Below are 7,101 nucleotides of genomic sequence, written 5' to 3'. Positions count from 1 at the left end.
GAGTTATTTTACAGCGAAAAAATAATTAGTTTTAAAATTCTAATCCCACATGAGACCAAACCTGAGAACTAGACCCTGAGAATTTCTGATAATTAATGAATATTCTTGGGACCTTTGTTAGAGTGAGCTCTGGACCAGATGCCACAATTGGAGCCTGGAGCCCGAATGTATTCGGGTCAGCCAAAGGATTCTCACAGAACAGCCACACTTCCATAGTACTACAGTATGGAAATACAAGGCAGTTCCCTCTGATTGGTTATATCCAACTGAATGTGCAGTCTGGCTGGGACAGGATGTGCAGAGCGATTAACAGTGGAATCTGTAAACATGGTAAGATGCACTCGCTGTAACTGTGGGTTCATTTCAGGGAGATTTCTGACTGTATAGCTTTAGCCAGATTAAAAAGAGGTCATTTGATCTTTGTAAAATCTCTCCTGCCAGTAAGGTTGACAGCATTCAGCTGCAGAGCTGCTGGATAATGAAGTGCTGGCTCCAACCACTACTGGTATCCGCACAGCTGGGGGGGGAGGTCGTCACCCTGGACCTGGACAGCGTGGATGTGGAGTCCAGGCTCACTGTGCTAGCATCTGGTCTCTGTACTTCATTACGTTGGCCTGCAGGAGCATTGACTGTAGCAGGTTAGAAGCGAGAAAGCCACTTCTTGTCTGTGGCCTGTGAATAATTAATACTGCTATTGGAGAGGTTTGAACAGTCACAAAGCTTTTTCTCTTATTATGACACTACAGAGCTTCTGCATGCAGCTCGTGGTTTTGCACGTGTGTGTGTTTGTATACACACACATATCTGTGTGTGTGTATGATATCACGCATACACACAAGTATCAATGCATTTGCTAGCCATGTGAATTATCTGTGTGTGTTCTTGCGTGCGTGTGTTTATGCATGAAGATGAGACATTGAAGCAGGGACCATAAGTTGACAAATTTCATGACACGTGCTGGTGACAATAAGTCTGATTCTGACATTTGTACATCAGTCAATGAAAGCAAGCATGCAGGTACATCAGGCACTGAAAGCAAGCATGCAGGTACATCAGTCAATGAAAGCAAGCATGCAGGTACATCAGGCAGTGAAAGCAAGCATGCAGGTACAGCAGTCAGTGAAAGCAAGCATGCAGGTACATCAGTCAATGAAAGCAAGCATGCAGGTACATCAGTCAATGAAAGCAAGCGTGCAGGTACATCAGGCAGTGAAAGCAAGCATGCAGGTACATCAGTCAATGAAAGCAAGCATGCAGGTACATCAGTCACTGAAAGCAAGCATGCAGGTACGGCAGTCAATGAAAGCAAGCATGCAGGTACGGCAGTCAATGAAAGCAAGCATGCAGGTACGGCAGTCAATGAAAGCAAGCATGCAGGTACATCAGTCAATGAAAGCAAGCATGCAGGTACAGCAGGCAGTGAAAGCAAGCATGCAGGTACATCAGTCAATGAAAGCAAGCATGCAGGTACGGCAGTCAATGAAAGCAAGCATGCAGGTACGGCAGTCAATGAAAGCAAGCATGCAGGTACGGCAGTCAATGAAAGCAAGCATGCAGGTACATCAGTCAATGAAAGCAAGCATGCAGGTACGGCAGTCAATGAAAGCAAGCATGCAGGTACGGCAGTCAATGAAAGCAAGCATGCAGGTACGGCAGTCAATGAAAGCAAGCATGCAGGTACATCAGTCAATGAAAGCAAGCATGCAGGTACGGCAGTCAATGAAAGCAAGCATGCAGGTACAGCAGTCAATGAAAGCAAGCATGCAGGTACAGCAGGCAGTGAAAGCAAGCATGCAGGTACATCAGTCAATGAAAGCAAGCATGCAGGTACGGCAGTCAATGAAAGCAAGCATGCAGGTACATCAGTCAATGAAAGCAAGCATGCAGGTACGGCAGTCAATGAAAGCAAGCATGCAGGTACATCAGTCAATGAAAGCAAGCATGCAGGTACAGCAGGCAGTGAAAGCAAGCATGCAGGTACATCAGTCAATGAAAGCAAGCATGCAGGTACGGCAGTCAATGAAAGCAAGCATGCAGGTACATCAGTCAATGAAAGCAAGCATGCAGGTACGGCAGTCAATGAAAGCAAGCATGCAGGTACATCAGTCACTGAAAGCAAGCATGCAGGTACGGCAGTCAATGAAAGCAAGCATGCAGGTACATCAGTCAATGAAAGCAAGCATGCAGGTACATCAGTCAATGAAAGCAAGCATGCAGGTACGGCAGTCAATGAAAGCAAGCATGCAGGTACATCAGTCAATGAAAGCAAGCATGCAGGTACATCAGTCAATGAAAGCAAGCATGCAGGTACATCAGTCACTGAAAGCAAGCATGCAGGTACATCAGTCAATGAAAGCAAGCATGCAGGTACGGCAGTCAATGAAAGCAAGCATGCAGGTACAGCAGTCAATGAAAGCAAGCATGCAGGTACAGCAGGCAGTGAAAGCAAGCATGCAGGTACATCAGTCAATGAAAGCAAGCATGCAGGTACGGCAGTCAATGAAAGCAAGCATGCAGGTACATCAGTCAATGAAAGCAAGCATGCAGGTACATCAGTCACTGAAAGCAAGCATGCAGGTACGGCAGTCAATGAAAGCAAGCATGCAGGTACATCAGTCAATGAAAGCAAGCATGCAGGTACATCAGTCAATGAAAGCAAGCATGCAGGTACGGCAGTCAATGAAAGCAAGCATGCAGGTACATCAGTCACTGAAAGCAAGCATGCAGGTACATCAGTCAATGAAAGCAAGCATGCAGGTACATCAGTCAATGAAAGCAAGCATGCAGGTACATCAGTCACTGAAAGCAAGCATGCAGGTACATCAGTCAATGAAAGCAAGCATGCAGGTACATCAGTCAATGAAAGCAAGCATGCAGGTACGGCAGTCAATGAAAGCAAGCATGCAGGTACGGCAGTCAATGAAAGCAAGCATGCAGGTACGGCAGTCAATGAAAGCAAGCATGCAGGTACAGCAGGCAGTGAAAGCAAGCATGCAGGTACATCAGTCAATGAAAGCAAGCATGCAGGTACGGCAGTCAATGAAAGCAAGCATGCAGGTACATCAGTCAATGAAAGCAAGCAAGCAGGTACATCAGTCACTGAAAGCAAGCATGCAGGTACATCAGTCACTGAAAGCAAGCATGCAGGTACAGCAGGCAGTGAAAGCAAGCATGCAGGTACATCAGTCAATGAAAGCAAGCATGCAGGTACAGCAGGCAGTGAAAGCAAGCATGCAGGTACATCAGTCAGTGAAAGCAAGCATGCAGGTACCGCAGGCAGTGAAAGCAAGCATGCAGGTACATCAGTCAGTGAAAGCAAGCATGCAGGTACCGCAGGCAGTGAAAGCAAGCATGCAGGTACAGCAGGCAGTGAAAGCAAGCATGCAGGTACAGCAGGCAGTGAAAGCAAGCATGCAGGTACCGCAGGCAGTGAAAGCAAGCATGCAGGTACAGCAGGCAGTGAAAGCAAGCATGCAGGTACAGCAGGCAGTGAAAGCAAGCATGCAGGTACCGCAGGCAGTGAAAGCAAGCATGCAGGTACATCAGTCAATGAAAGCAAGCATGCAGGTACAGCAGGCAGTGAAGAAAGCTAATGGCATGCTGGCTTTTATAACAAGAGGAATTGAGTATAGGAGTAAAGAGGTCCTTCTGCAGCTGTACAGGGCCCTGGTGAGACCCCACCTAGAGTATTGTGTGCAGTTTTGGTCTCCAAATTTGAGGAAGGACATTCTTGCTATTGAGGGAGTGCAGCGTAGGTTCACAAGGTTAATTCCCGGAATGGCAGGACTGTCATATGTTGAAAGATTGGAGCGACTGGGCTTGTATACACTGGAATTTAGAAGGATGAGAGGGGATCTGATTGAAACATATAAGATTATTAAGGGATTGGACACACTGGAGGCTGGAAGCATGTCCCCGCTGATGGGTGAGTCCAGAACTAGAGGCCATAGTTTAAGAATAAGGGGTAGGCCATTTAGAACAGAGATGCGGAAAAACTTTTTCACCCAGAGATTGGTGGATATGTGGAATGCTCTGCCCAGAAGACAGTGGAGGCCAAGTCTCTGGATGCATTCAAGAGAGAGTTAGATAGAGCTCTTATAGATAGCGGGATCAAGGGATATGGGGAGAGGGCAGGAACAGGGTACTGATTGTGTATGATCAGCCATGATCACAGTGAATGGCGGTGCTGGCTAGAAGGGCCAAATGGCCTACTCCTGCACCTACTGTCTATTGTCTATTGTCTGCTTGGCTCCTTGCACCTGCTTCCCCACCTCCCCACCTCAACCTCCAGCCTCCACTTCTTCAGGAAGATCAGAGCTGGCTTTTACCTCAACACCATGTTCCTGCACTACCCCATATCCCTCAATTCATTTAGTGTAGAGCAGGGGTGTCAAACTCATTTTAGGTCACGGGCCGGATTGAGCAAAATGCAGCTTCATGCGGGCCGGATCAGTCGGACGCGTGCGAACGCAGCTTTCGTTGCCTCCGTTTTTTTCAGCCTGCTCTCATGTGTCTCAGTCTCTGCTATAACTACAAAGTGTTTCACTTTACAAATTCCGTTTCTTATGAAGAAGACTGCCGAGCAAGTCTGCCAAATAAACACTAAAAACCCTAAAAACCTGGTACCTGAATAAACTCAGCATTAGCCATATCATACGCCATAGGTGCTTCGATTACTGGGGCCAGCTTTAATAGTAATTAGATATTATCTCGCTGGCCAAAGATAATTCCACCGCGGGCCGGATTTGGCCCGCGGGCCTTGAGTTTGACATATATGGTGTAGAGAAACCCATCGACCTCTACCTTGACTGCACTCGGAGACTGAACTGCAGTGTGTGGTGCAAATTGTTCTCCACCCTCGGAGTGAAGGTGTTCCTCTTTAGTCCTCAGTGGCCAACCCCTTATCTTGTGACATTGACCATACCTCCCCCAGTTCTGTTCAGCCCAATTCCGCATCTACCCCGTCAAGCCTGAGGGGCAACTGAGGGCACCTTTTTCACCCAGAGTGAACGAGCTGCCAGAGGAAGTGGTAAAGGGAGGTATAGTTACACAGGTGAAAGACAGTTGCACAGGGATATGGACAGGAAAGGATTTTAGGGATAGGGATCAAACTCGGGTCAGCATGGATGAGTTGGCCTGAGGGGCCTGTTTCTCTGGTGTATAACTCCGGCTCCAAGCCCTGTAGGAACTGCCTGTTTTGAAGAGGTCACCTTCTAAACTCTAGAGTTCAGGCCCTGTCTGCTTTTTTCTCTCTTCTAGAGCAAAGCCCCTGGATTCACATTAGTATCCTTCCTTGGACAGGGAGCCCAGACCTGAACACAGAGCCTCAACAGGGCCTGACAGTAATTTCAAAACTGTTCATGTGCGTGCATTTGTACAGAAAAATCTGATTGTGTATGTACATCTTTTAAATTTTAATTATGTGTTGATCATTGCTGGACAGATGAGTGATTGTTGTGATCCCTTGAGATAGTGCTGTCCCCATGAGCTGCTGCAGGCACGGGGTGAAGGTGTCAGGAGTTAGACCCAGTGAAGGTGGAGGGTTGGCAGTACCTTTCCTCTCCATGTCTTGGAGGGAACCTGCTTGTGCTGCCCTCCTTTTTCTTGGGGGTAGAGTCTATAGTCTGAGGAGATTGGAAAGAAACTGTGTGTACTTTGCAGATGGTATGCACTGTGCTCTGGAACCGTGTGTACTTTGCAGATGGTATGCACTGTGCTCTGGAGCTGCGTGTACTTTGCAGATGGTATGCACTGTGCTCTGGAACCGTGTGTACTTTGCAGATGGTATGCACTGTGCTCTGGAACCGTGTGTACTTTGCAGATGGTATGCACTGTGCTCTGGAGCTGCGTGTACTTTGCAGATGGTATGCACTGTGCTCTGGAGCTGCGTGTACTTTGCAGATGGTATGCACTGTGCTCTGGAACTGTGTGTACTTTGCAGATGGTATGCACTGTGCTCTGGAGCTGCGTGTACTTTGCAGATGGTATGCACTGTGCTCTGGAGCTGCGTGTACTTTGCAGATGGTATGCACTGTGCTCTGGAGCTGCGTGTACTTTGCAGATGGTATGCACTGTGCTCTGGAGCTGCGTGTACTTTGCAGATGGTATGCACTGTGCTCTGGAGCTGCGTGTACTTTGCAGATGGTATGCACTGTGCTCTGGAGCTGCGTGTACTTTGCAGATGGTATGCACTGTGCTCTGGAGCTGCGTGTACTTTGCAGATGGTATGCACTGTGCTCTGGAGCTGTGTGTACTTTGCAGATGGTATGCACTGTGCTCTGGAGCCGCGTGTACTTTGCAGATGGTATGCACTGTGCTCTGGAGCCGCGTGTACTTTGCAGATGGTATGCACTGTGCTCTGGAGCCGCGTGTACTTTGCAGATGGTATGCACTGTGCTCTGGAGCCGCGTGTACTTTGCAGATGGTATGCACTGTGCTCTGGAGCCGCGTGTACTTTGCAGATGGTATGCACTGTGCTCTGGAGCCGCGTGTACTTTGCAGATGGTATGCACTGTGCTCTGGAGCCGTGTGTACTTTGCAGATGGTATGCACTGTGCTCTGGAACTGTGTGTACTTTGCAGATGGTATGCACTGTGCTCTGGAGCCGCGTGTACTTTGCAGATGGTATGCACTGTGCTCTGGAACTGCGTGTACTTTGCAGATGGTATGCACTGTGCTCTGGAGCCGTGTGTACTTTGCAGATGGTATGCACTGTGCTCTGGAACTGCGTGTACTTTGCAGATGGTATGCACTGTGCTCTGGAACTGTGTGTACTTTGCAGATGGTATGCACTGTGCTCTGGAGCCGTGTGTACTTTGCAGATGGTATGCACTGTGCTCTGGAACTGCGTGTACTTTGCAGATGGTATGCACTGTGCTCTGGAACTGTGTGTACTTTGCAGATGGTATGCACTGTGCTCTGGAGCTGCGTGTACTTTGCAGATGGTATGCACTGTGCTCTGGAGCCGTGTGTACTTTGCAGATGGTATGCACTGTGCTCTGGAGCTGCGTGTACTTTGCAGATGGTATGCACTGTGCTCTGGAGCCGCGTGTACTTTGCAGATGGTATGCACTGTGCTCTGGAGCTGTGTGTACTTTGCAG

At 48.3% G+C, this 7,101-nt stretch overlaps 1 protein-coding gene across 1 annotated transcript in view; it reads left to right on the top strand.

Annotated features, from left to right (window-relative positions):
• The first annotated feature begins 287 nt into the window (after nucleotides 1–287).
• camkk1a (calcium/calmodulin-dependent protein kinase kinase 1, alpha a) overlaps nucleotides 288–7,101 on the top strand; it is a 208,279-nt gene continuing 201,465 nt past the window's right edge. Inside the window, exon 1 of the mRNA XM_073053839.1 lies at nucleotides 288–330. The gene's annotated coding sequence lies outside the window, so the exon portion shown is untranslated. The remainder of the gene's footprint in view (nucleotides 331–7,101) is intronic.

This window comes from Hemitrygon akajei, chromosome 8 (assembly GCF_048418815.1).
Source record: "Hemitrygon akajei chromosome 8, sHemAka1.3, whole genome shotgun sequence".
NCBI lineage: Eukaryota > Metazoa > Chordata > Chondrichthyes > Myliobatiformes > Dasyatidae > Hemitrygon > Hemitrygon akajei.
Note: the sequence above shows the minus strand (reverse complement) of the source record. Positions and strands in the feature narration are given on the sequence as shown.